Source organism: Anabrus simplex, chromosome 4 (assembly GCF_040414725.1).
Source record: "Anabrus simplex isolate iqAnaSimp1 chromosome 4, ASM4041472v1, whole genome shotgun sequence".
Lineage (NCBI taxonomy): Eukaryota > Metazoa > Arthropoda > Insecta > Orthoptera > Tettigoniidae > Anabrus > Anabrus simplex.
Window position 1 is genome coordinate 105,576,701 of NC_090268.1, and position 13,041 is coordinate 105,589,741.

The 13,041-nt window shown below is 42.7% G+C and overlaps 2 protein-coding genes across 2 annotated transcripts in view; one reads left to right on the forward strand and one right to left on the reverse strand.

The window, feature by feature from the left end:
• LOC136871665 (alpha-2-macroglobulin-like protein 1) overlaps positions 1 to 13,041 on the reverse strand; it is a 261,707-nt gene that overhangs the window by 248,049 nt on the left and 617 nt on the right. The gene's annotated exons all lie outside the window — the stretch shown is intronic.
• pre-lola-G overlaps positions 1 to 13,041 on the forward strand; it is a 63,888-nt gene that overhangs the window by 30,928 nt on the left and 19,919 nt on the right. The window lies entirely within an intron of this gene.

The following is a 13,041-nucleotide window of genomic DNA, read 5'->3' on the forward strand; positions in this document are numbered from 1 at the left end:
TCGGAGGTCACTACACTGGCAATTCAGCCAAGAAGCCGGGCGGTTACACATTGGATGTTTATCCAACATAATTGTTTAATACTAACTTATAGGTCGCCCCGCGCAATAGAGTTCCGATTTCTCTGTGGCTCAGACGGATAAGGCGCTGACTTTCTGATCCTAACTCAGTCCGGTGGACGTTAGCGCCATGCCGGTAGATTTATCTCCACGTAAAAGAACTCCTGTCGGAAAAAATCCGGCATCTCGATATTATTATTATTATTATTATTATTATTATTATTATTATTATTATTATTATTATTATTATTATTATTATTATTGTTATTATATTTTCCCCAAGGGAGCTAAACTTGGGAGCGTAGGTTGGCAACCACGAGGTTCTTAGCTGATTCCTGGCATTGTTTATACTCACTTGTGCCAGACTCCTCACTTTTATCTGCCCTATCGGACTTCCCTTGGGGTCTAGGGAGTCTTCCATTTTCACGCCCTTCGTGACCCTTGTCTTTCTTTGGCATATTCCTTCATTTTTCGAAGTGTCGGGCCCCTTCCACTTTTTCCCTCTGATTACTGTTAATAGAGGATCATTACGTTTCCTCTCAAAACAATAACCACCACCAATTACACCGGCGGAAAAATATCCAAATACCAAGAAGGGGTTGTGCTAGATTAACGAACGTTGGTAGGAGTGTTTATACATCTGAAAAATGACGTTGATTAAAATTTTCCGCAAATCGCGTTATCGTGACGCTAGTAGCGGCCCCATAACGTTGCACGCCAAGTTTGCTTTAAATACGGGCTGTACTGTGCGAGAGCGTTACTTACCTGTGAGATTGGACGGAGTGACTGTGAGTGGCTAAAAAATGCCTTTACGACGACGAAGAGGCCAATAGCAACAGCTCATTGCGGTTGAACGAGACCGTATAATAGGGCGTCGTGAAGGTGGATTTTCCTTCCGCGCTATTGCATAACGACTTGGCGGGTATATCTCCACTGTGCATGCATTAGTAATGGGAAAAAGCAGTTCACCTGTGGGAACTAGTTCATTCACTCTCGCTCCCAAGAAAGAACTACTTCACGAACTACTTCGCGAACTACTTCAAAATGTTTAACTTTCCCGCTAGAGCACTCTGCAACCGCTGAAGTAGTTCGTCCGCGAACAAGTTCCTTCTCATTCCCTTCATACAAGGCTTCATCGCTTCGCGAGCTTTCCAGAACGAGGAAGTACACAAAGTGGACAACAGGTAGCACGCAGGTGCACTTCTCTATAACATTCGTGGATGCTACAGAAATGAACGTTCCTATTACCGGTAATGTCAGTTCACACTCTCTTCCCCCGCCCCCAAACCCTCAGGAATGTATAGAAAAAATCTATTTCTTTTCAAAGATAATAAAAATGTCTGTGAAATTTTGTCGACTTGAAAATGAGATGTTTTAAACGCTGATCTGTTATCGCAAGAGCACACTTTTCTTGGTGGTGACTTCATCCCCTGACAAACAAATTTAGAACATCTGAGCGTTGGTCAACTTTTTCTCGCCGGTGGCGCTAAACGTCAGACTCCAACACTCTCGCTCCCAAGAAAGAACTACTTTACGAACTACTTCGCGAACTACTTTAAAATGTGTAATTTTCCCGCCAGAGCACTCTGCAACCGCTGAAGTAGTTCATCCGCCAACAAGTTCCTTCCCGTTCCCTTCACACTCGTGAAGTTCTACAGTTCGCGAAGTAGTTCTCGAGAGCCGAGTAAACACTTCTTAGTTCGTGGGAGTGAAGTAGTTCCCGAGAACTAGTTCGTTCGCGAACTACCCATCACTAGCATGCATGCTAGCAGGAGTGGTCACGAGAAGGTTTGCTCGCAAGAAGACGCGCTCCGGACCAAGGATCCTATAAGAGAAATAGATCCGTCACTCCTGTATAATAAAGTTGGCTGAGAAAACAGGTCATGGAAGCTATAGTGGCCACTTACTCTCTGCCAACATAAGGAAATAAATCCCACGATAGTACCTCGTAGTAAACACGATGATAGTTGTTACTTTGTTAAAATTTTAATTGTGATAGAGATAATGATTGTATTTCGGTAGGAAAGTTGTATCTAAAGCTTCTCTCGTGTCTTTTACTTGAAAAGTAAATTGCAATTACCGTATTTGTATGTTGGCAATACTGTTATAACGCTAGCTTGTATCGTTGTTTCACCGTTCACATTTTAATGTAAATTTACATCTATTAAGTGATAAATGCAACATTGATTACTGAAAATGTTAACGCAATTCATATAAAACCCCAAAACGCCCATACTTGCCTAAATCACGATCTAACATAACCTCATTCTTTCGTTCGTTCGTTGAACCCTTCCCACGACTTTTATGTATGGGAATGGAAAACACGAGAAGGAAAGGATGAAAGTAAAATACAGCATAATGCACACAGTTTATATTTTGAATTTATTTATTCCAAACAACAGATAAGAAGCACAATCACACAGACGTTTACTCGCAACAGCTAGGTAGTTCAATGTGAAGTACGTTCATGATCATAATACTATTTCTTCACACTAAGAACGCGCATAATTATAATTTCACACCATACTCTCAAAAAACTGGATCAAAAATCTCGTTCAATGCGAAAGAATCTCAACAAATTTTCGTCTAACAAGCACTATTACATACCGTACGACCAAGGTCCATTCGCGCGCAACGATAACCGTGTTGTGTTTTGAATTTGCTGTACCACGCAACTGAATGTGTAATGCCAACCTCTGTCTTCTAAATTAACCCTCTAAAAGAGAATTTTAGTTTTCATTAGTTGGCGGAGATCGATTGGCCCATCTCAGAACTGCTTCGGACGCTCCCTATGAAGTGTCACCCCCCTGCTCCGGACGTCCCCGTGGCATCACCGAGGAGGAGGACCGCCGTATTCGGCGTATGGCTGTGGCGCAGCGGTCTGCGTCTGCAGCAGCAATTCGAGCGGCAGTTGGCACCACAGTGACGCAACAAACTGTTCGACATCGGTTACTTGAAGTGCAGCTCCGATACAGCTCCACTTACCCCAAACGACCGCCGTCTGCCACTTCAGTGGTGTCAAGCGAGAGCTCATTGGAGGATGGATTGGACGTCCGTTGTGTTTTTCGATGAAAGCCGGTTCTACCTTGGTGTCAGTGATGGCCATGTGTTGGTTAGAAGGGGGCTAGGTGAGCGCCTGCATTTCACCTGTCTACAGCGTCGACACACTGGACCTACACCGGGAGTTCTGGTCTGGGGAGCAATTTCCTATGACAGCAAGGGCACTCTTGTGATTATCGCACGCACCCTGACTGCAGATGTGTACGTAGGGAATTCGATCCCGCCCCTTATTTCTAATCCCGGTATTTCGGGATTACACTTGGTCAGTCCCGGAATCCCGGGATTATCCCGGGATTGAAAGTTGCTAATAAAAAATAAGATATTCTCACAGAAATCAGCTATTGAATTAGCAAATCGAAATTTAGACAAAATAAACATATTTTACGGTATACACCTAGCTAATCTAATCACTCTAACTAATCAGACTTAGAGTCAGACTAACCAGGTGTAAAATCACTCAGTCTCTATGTTAAAATTATTATTTTCCAAGAATCAGTGAGATCTCTTTAAACTTACATAAAGTTAAAAAACCCTTATGTAACAAACTATGAAAATAAACTTTGGAAATTAACAAAAATCTCTCTGAACACAGACTAAATAGACGACTTTCATGTAACAATATAATAAGTAGGTAGAAAGTTTCTTAGCAAAAAGTATTTTAAGAAACATTAACCAGTCACATTTCACATTTCTCGTAAATATAAAGAAAACTAATTTAATAGCAACATTCTAGTTCGAATTGCGAAAATATGATCTGAGAAATAACAACGCGTCCGGTCTCTCATCACCAAACCTGCTTCTCAATTTGTTGCACATATATGCAGCTGATGAAAAAGCGCGTTCAGGTTCGATGGAAGTTGGAGGAATCGTTAGTAAATACTTACAAGCCTGCTCTAGGTTATAGCTCCGAGTAGAATTTGAAGACTCGCATAGGGTCATTTCTTTCTTAACAATTCTGGAAAATTCATTTTCATTTAATGCTTCAGGAGACATAATTTTCATGCTGTTTTCTATTTCCAGCTGAAGTTTTTCTTTGAACGTCAAGTCACTTTTTTCTGTATTTGTAGGCTCGACTTGCATATTTTGTTCTTCCTCTTCGTCTTTTTTTTTACCATTTAATCTCTCAATTAAGGAAACAATTTGTTTTTTATCAGGACTTTGTTCAGACTTGAAAATGTACGCTTTATTTCATCATCGAACGCCAACGCCACATTGTCACTATGAGGATTTTGTAGGTAGCAAAATACGCCATTCAACTCATTTCTTCGGCGATCTTTCATGCGCTTTTGTAAATGTATCTTGAATTTGGAAGCCAACTCGGAGCTATTGTCATTTAACTGCTTAAAAAGAAATTTTAGGGCAGCACCCGTTGTGCATAAATACCCATCAGTGCGACAGAGTGCTTCTACAGTTAATTTGACTGGAGCCAAGACATTAATGATTTCATCGATGAGCTCGAAATCGGACTCTTCCAACTGCACTGGATTATTCAAAGCTATAAGCGCCTTTTTGACGCTAAATTTCAAGAAGGCATTCACTCATCTCACTCACACGGGAGAGGTAATGTACTAATGCACGCATTGTGGTCAGACTTTCACGCACATAGGGGACGAACTCATGCGCTAAACGAGAACAGGTATTTACACACCGAAAAGACGCAAAAATAACGCACTGAGAGTTTCACTTCACGCAGTCTATTTTACAACTTTTTTAAAAATGATGTCAATCCCGAAAATCCCGGGATCCCAAAAACGTAATCCCGAAATCTACGGGCTTGAAAAGCGGTCGGGATCCCGGGATCGAATCCTCTGTGTACGTCCGTCTGGTGATTCGACCTGTTGTTCTGCCATTCATGAACAGTATTCCCGGCGCTGTTTTCCAACAGGATAATGCACGCACCCATGCCGCTGTTGTAACCCAACGTGCTCTACAGCGTGTCGACATGTTGCCTTGGCCTGTTCGATTCCCCGATCTGTCCCCAATCGAGCACGTATGGGACATCATTTGACGACAACTCCAGCGTCATCCACAAGCGGCATTAATCGTCTCTGTATTGACCGACCAAGTGCAACAGGCATGAAACTTCATCCCACAAGCTGATATCCGACACCTGTACGACACAATGCATGCACGTCTGCATTCAACAGGCAGGTGATTATTCTATACCGGTTATTAATGGACCAGCATGGCACATTTGCGATGGCTTTTCTCGCGCGGATATCAACCTGTAGTCTTATACTCTTAATCAATTAAATGTGTTACCTCGACAAATACACTGACTGACAGAGCAAATGCAACACCAAGGAGGAGTGGTTCGAAAGGGATGAAAGTTGGGGAAAAAACAGAGACGGCACGGACGAATAATTGATGTTTATTTCAAACCGATATGCAGGTTACACAATGCGCACGGCATCGACTCAGTAGGATGTAGGACCACCGCGAGCGGCGATGCACGCAGAAACACGTCGAGGTACAGAGTCAATAAGAGTGCGGATGGTGTCCTGAGGGATGGTTCTCCATTCTCTGTCAACCATTTGCCACAGTTGGTCGTCCGTACGAGGCTGGGGCAGAGTTTGCAAACGGCGTCCAATGAGATCCCACACGTGTTCGATTGGTGAGAGATCCGGAGAGTACGCTGGCCACGGAAGCATCTGTACACCTCGTAGAGCCTGTTGGGAGATGCGAGCAGTGTGTGGGCGGGCATTATCCTGCTGAAACAGAGCATTGGGCAGCCCCTGAAGGTACGGGAGTGCCACCGGCCGCAGCACATGCTGCACGTAGCGGTGGGCATTTAACGTGCCTTGAATACGCACTAGAAGTGACGTGGAATCATACGCAATAGCGCCCCAAACCATGATGCCGCGTTGTCTAGCGGTAGGGCGCTCCACAGTTACTGCCGGATTTGACCTTTCTCCACGCCGACGCCACACTCGTCTGCGGTGACTCACTGACAGAACAGAAGCGTGACTCATCGGAGAACACGACGTTCCGCCATTCCCTCATCCAAGTCGCTCTAGCCCGGCACCATGCCAGGCGTGCACGTCTATGCTGTGGAGTCAATGGTAGTCTTCTGAGCGGACGCCGGGAGTGCAGGCCTCCTTCAACCAATCGACGGGAAATTGTTCAGGTCGATATTGGAACAGCCAGGGTGTCTTGCACATGCTGAAGAATGGCGGTTGACGTGGCGTGCGGGGCTGCCACCGCTTGGCGGCGGATTCGCCGATCCTCGCGTGCTGACGTCACTCGGGCTGCGCCTGGACCCCTCGCACGTGCCACATGTCCCTGCGCCAACCATCTTCGCCACAGGCGCTGCACCGTGGACACATCCCTATGGGTATCGGCTGCGATTTGACGAAGCGACCAACCTGCCCTTCTCAGCCCGATCACCATACCTCTCGTAAAGTCGCCTGTCTGCTGGAAATGCCTCCGTTGACGGCGGCCTGGCATTCTTAGCTATACACGTGTCCTGTGGCATACGACAACACGTTCTACAATGACTGTCGGCTGAGAAATCACGGTACGAAGTGGGCCATTCGCCAACGGCGTGTCCCATTTATCGTACGCTACGTGCGCAGCACAGCGGCGCATTTCACATCATGAGCATACCTCAGTGACGTCAGTCTACCCTGCAATTGGCATAAAGTTCTGACCACTCCTCCTTGGTGTTGCATTTGCTCTGTCAGTCAGTGTATATTGCCAAAAATTCCGTATTCTACACTCCTTATTTCATGGTGTTTGGATATTTTCTCCCCAGTGTATTATTATTGTTGTTGTTTTTGTTGCTGCTGCTGTTGTTTTTGTCCTTGTTGTTGTAAGGAAACTGCCCAAGCTATAAGGGAAAAATAAATGTTTTTGTTTGACACTATGCCCTATTATCGCTGAGAGTGAAGTTCAACGATAAGAATCACAGAATTAATACATGTGGCTGTGATTGCATTAAGAGACTGAAATGACCTTTCTGCTGGTATCCATTTCAAGAGAAACTCATTACGTTTCTCAAATTTTAATCGGATTCATAAACTTTATCACATGGATGTAGTTGCTTTTTATTATTCTTGGAAAATGAGAAAGTGAATACCAGTGAAGCAACTGAAGCACGATAACAGGTCTAAAATATTATTGCTCTATATTTTATTCTTCATGATCTTTGTCATCTATTCTAGTTAGTAGCAATTTTCATTTATGGGCTACGGATATAGCACCTCCCTTTGAGGTCTGGAAAGCACAATGTTGTTGGGAACACCACAGAACTAATTACCAGAATCACTTTCGCGTGGCTTCCAAGCGGATCAAGCTGCAAAAGAAGCGGTACTTTTACCACCTATACCTCTGAATGTACCTTTTAGGGATATTAAATTTGTTCTCAGCTACGTCGAACCATCTTGGCGTCCTGGGAATCGGAGTGGCTAGCTATCCGAACTGCCAACAAGCTGAGAGGAATTTAACAAGACAACTGACGTGTAGCGTCCGCCTGCACGGAGAGAGGTTGTAGCTTTGTGTAGGACGAGGATAGGCCATGGAAGATCTACGCATTGTTACCTCCTAAAGCGGGAAAACCCTCCAGTGTAGATGAATATAGGTCGTAGAAGATCTACGCACTGTTACCTCCTAAAGCGGGAAAACCCTCCAGTGTAGATAAGGATAGGCCGTAGAAGATCTACGCACTGATACCTCCTAAAGCGGGAAAACCCTCCAGTGTAGATGAGGATAGGCCGTGGAAGATCTACGCACTGCTACGTCCTAAAGCGGGAAGGCCCTCCAGTGTATTGTTGTGGTGCCGAATTCACCGTGGGCCACATCGTCAAAGTGCGCGGATCTCTTCGGCCTAAGATGGAACCTCCTCCTGCAGGAGGCACTCAAACTCATGCTAGCCGATGACGCGACTACTGCTGATCTTGTCATTCGCTTTGTGTGTGAGAGTGGATTAATCAAGGACTTCTAAATTTCAAGTGTTGTGTGCCCTTTTCAGCTTAATAAAATAGTTCTTTTTTAAATTAATCTTATAATTTTTGTTTTTGTTTCCATTTAATTTGTTCAGAGAAGATGGTTGTTTGCCTAGCTGTACTTCCTTTTGAAAGATCTATCACCACCACCACCACTTTGTCTATTGGAAAGCGATTGAAAGTTTATCTTCGAGTGGTGCGAAAACAATCTGCCTCTCGCTAGGAAGATGATGAACAAGGGATAAATTTTAAAATGTGGTCATTTTCAGAGCAGATTTTTAACTTGCACTATAAGCAGTGAATCAAGAACGAGTTACTGCACAAATCACACAAGTTCACTCCTTCAAAACCAAAAGCGAACTCCGTCGGTGAGATACGATCATGTTTGTACAGGGTGGTGATTTATAATATGCATTATTGAGGAACCTTTATTAAATGTCCATATCTGTATTGAAGTGTACTAGACATGGGCAGGGAATTGGGCCCAAGGCTGAACAACGGAAAATCATTACAGTATGGCCTATTGATCTGTTTGAATCCATCCAACTTCGGAACTCATGGTGGAGGATCTGCATGGCCACTGATTCAACGCACTGGTTGCATGCATTCTACGGATTCGCAACGATTTACTCCACAGTGTCATTGTCAGCATGGGGGGACGTGGTTAGCTGGATTTCTACCCAGACGCCGAGGTTCAAGTCCTAGAGGTTCCTAGGGTTGAATTATCCCCTGAAAACCACATGGCATCAGGAAGGACATAGTCTTACGCCACAGTCATTACAAATGTGACCGAGCGAGTGGTAGCGCGGTTGGGTCAATGTCCCTTCATTCGTGATTCGATGCTTGATGATGCTTGTTGTTTTAAGGGGCCAAACATCGAAGGTCATCGGCCCCATTCGTGATTCGATCTTCCCATCTCACATTCAGCATTCTTCTGTAACACCACATGTCAAAAGTTTCTATAGCTAGTTATCGTCCATGTTTATATTTATTTATTTATTTATTTATTTATTTATTTATTTATTGTGAACCTAACAGGTCATGAGTCCGAATAAAAAGTCCACGACAATTATTACTTAGACGTTAAAGAACAAAAAAGTACGCTAGCTAAATTATGCTTAAAATTACTTCCAGTGATACACGTCACATTTAAAATAACAGAATACTAATTAAGATTTAATATAGGCTAATACTTAAAACAATTATTAGAATAGGATATTTCACTTGGGATCTAAAAATTTAGTAATGGTTTACAACGTTTTGTAATAAATTTTCATTTACCAAGATCGATAGCTGCAGTCGCTTAAGTGTGGCCAGTATCCAGTATTCGGGAGATAGTAGGTTCGAACCCCACTGTCGGCAGCCCTGAAAATGGTTTTCCGTGGTTTCCCATTTTCACACCAGGCAAATGCTGGGGCTGTACCTTAATTAAGGCCACGGCCGGGTCCTTCCCACTCCTAGCCCTTTCCTGTCCCGTCGTCGCCATAAGACGTATCTGTGTCGGTGCGACATACAGCAACTAGCAAAAAAGAAAATCATTTCTTTTTAAATTTCTTCATATATATTAAAAGTATTTTGTGAAATACAGTGTAAGTGTTTCACTTACAGTACATACAATGCCACGCTCCAAACGAGTCTTCAAGAACGTCTCTCTAATTCCTGCATCAATGTTGGAAGTGGGCAAATTTATTTTCCTAAAGGCCGTCATTGCTTGTGCCTGTCTGTATTTAATTTCCTCCTTAATTCTGCCATCATTAGCTATTCTAATACCCAAGAAACAATATTCATCTACTTCCTCTAAGATTCCATTTCCTAATCTAATATTTGCTGCATCGCCTCACTTCAACTGCGTTCCATTACTTTTGTTTTGGATTTACAGTATTTATTTTCATCTTGTACTGCTTCTCTAAGACTGTGTCCATACCATTCAGCAATTTCTCCAGACCTTCTGCAGACTCAAATAAAATAACGTCATTGGCAAATCGCAGAGTTTTGATTTCTTCTCCTTGGATTGTGATTCCATTTCGAAATTCCTCCTTGATTTATTTTACCGCCTGTTCTATATAAACATTGAAAGCGAGAGGGGTACAAACTGCAGCCTTGCTTCACTCCTTTCTGGATTGCTGCTGCTTTTTCGTAGCCCTCTATTCTTATCGCTGCAGACTGAATAAAAACCAAACCCCATGGCACTACAGCCCTTGAAGGGCCTGGGCCTACCAAGCGACCGCTGCTCGGTCCGAAGACCTGCAGATTACGAGGTGTTGTGTGGTCAGCACGACAAATCCTCTCAGCCGTTGTTCTTGGCTTTCTACACCGGAGCCACTATCTCACCGTCAGATAGCTCCTCAATTCTAATCACGTAGGCTGAGTGGACCTCGAACCAGCCTCAGGTCCAGGTAAAAATCCCTGACCTGGCCGGTATCGAACCCGGGGCTTTCGGATAAGAGGCAGGCACGCTACCCCTACACCACGGGACCGGCTTCTGCAGATTGAATAATAATAATAATAATAATAATAATAATAATAATAATAATAATAATAATACATGTATAAACAGGGGGTAAATTGTAGTTCTCCAAAATTTACTGGTTAGTACCTCATCGTCATCAATGTCTTATTAATGAAAAGAGAAATTAAAACTGATTCAGTGGACACAAATCCATAATATGGTGTAAACACAAAAAGTAAATAAAAGTAAGCATGAAGGTTTATAACATTGTTGATATCGTGATCATAGCCACGGGACCTCCAGATTTACGTGGAATATGAACAGGAACTTGGCCAGAAATCGAAACGCAAACGCATTGGTGAGAAGCGTGGGACAACGCCGCCCGCCTATCACGCACCTTGGTATAAATCCCCCTCGAACTAACACACAGTTTATGAGGCTAAAATTTTTTCCTTATTGCACATTATAAATTTCAAATTAGAGCCCGTATTGTCAAAGTATCAACTTGTGAAAATTTAGATTTTATAATTCCACCTCTGCAATACTGTAATTGTCTTTATTAAAAAGACTACATTAAACTACACTCGTGAAACATGTTTCGTCCTCTTATAGGACATCTTCAGTCACAAATACAAATACATAACATTAAAAATAAGGCGAGGACACATTAAAATAAGTACCGGTAAATGCAAAGTCTTTGTATCCTGTGGTGCGGCGTGATAACGTCTTGTCAGTCTTCAATGTTAAAATGGTGCGGCGTGAACATGATATGAAGCATGAAGTCCAATTAAAATCATATGTTAAAACTGTTGTTCAAAACAACGAATTGTCAATTATAAAACAATAACAACGCTCATCTTTTCTTCAATCAGCACACTATCAATAACGGCAATAGCAAATTTCAGAAATCAGGTGTTTACAAATTAAAGTGCCAGCAGTGTCCCGCCAGTTATATTGGACAGATAGGCTGCAATTTTAACATAAGGTATAATGAACATGTTAATGCGTCAAAGTACGGCAGATTCTCAGCATTCGGTTCTCATATGGACGATACCAATCATACATTCACAGGCATACAACAAGACCTTCAAATTCTCCATTTATGTAAGAAAGGAAAACTATGGAATATTTTAGAAAACATCTTTATAAATATTGATAAAAAATGCAACCCGATTTATAATCACTATCACGCCGCATCACAGGATACAAAGACTTTGCATTCACCGGTACTTATTTTAATGTGTCCTCGCCTTATTTTTAATGTTATGTATTTGTATATGTGACTGAAGATGTCCTATAAGAGGACGAAACATGTTTCACGAGTGTAATTTAATGTAGTCTTTTTAATAAAGACAATTACAGTATTGTAAAGGTGGAATTATAAAATCTAAATTTTCACAAGTTGATTGTTTCCTTAGTCACTAGCGAAATCCTCAGACTTTCAGCTGGTTGAGTCTCAAATGAGTGGACAGAAAATTTTGGACTCTTATATTTTAATTTAATTTCATCATTCCTAGATGCAACTCGTTCGTACATTGTTCGCTCCTCTTTCGAATAGTGACGATATTCATTAAAGGACCATACTGACCTAGTTACACTGCGTCTCTTGCCTCCAAAAACAAAGACAAAAAACCCTCGTTATAGTCATAGTATTGGTTTATTTAATAATAATAATAATAATAATAATAATAATAATAATAATAATAATAATAATAATAATAATAATCTTGATCCGTTTACCCTCCAGGGTTGGTTTTTCACTAGGACTCAACGAGGGATCCTACCTCTATCACCTCAAGGGCCGTGTCCTGGAGCATGAAACTTTCGGGCGGGGGATAAGGCGGCCTCACCTGCTATGCTGAACAGGGGACTTGTGGGAAGATGGGAAGATCGGAAGGGGAAGTGGGAAACCACGGAAGTCCACTTCGAGGATGGCTGAGGAGGGAATCGAACCCCCCTCTACTCTGTTGACCTCCCGAGGCTGAGCGGACCCTGTTCTAGCCCTCGCACCACTTTTCAAATTATCGAATCCGGGTCTCCGGGGATGGCAGCTATTCATACTAACCACTACTCCACAAAGGCGGATAATAATAATAATAATAATAATAATACCGAGCTCGATAGCTGCAGTCGCTTAAGTGCGGCCAGTATCCAGTATTCGGGAGATAGTAGGTTCGAACCCCACTGTCGGCAGCCCTGAAAATGGTTTTCCGTGATCGAAACAGACTTTCAACGTATTAGGTCGTGTTACGTACATGTAGTACGTGTTGAAAAGATGTTAAGTACAGAACAAAAACGTCCAGCCGGACATCAGTGGGATCCGAACCCACAACCCACTGGTGTCCGGCTGGACGTTTTTGTTCTGTACTTAACATCTTTTCAAGACGTACTACATGTACGTAACACGACCTAATACGTTGAAAGTCTGTTTCGATTGCAATGCGGTCGTGAAAATTCAATATTCATTGGTTTTCCGTGGTTTTCCATTTTCACACCAGGCAAATGCTGGGGCTGTACCTTAATTAAGGCCAC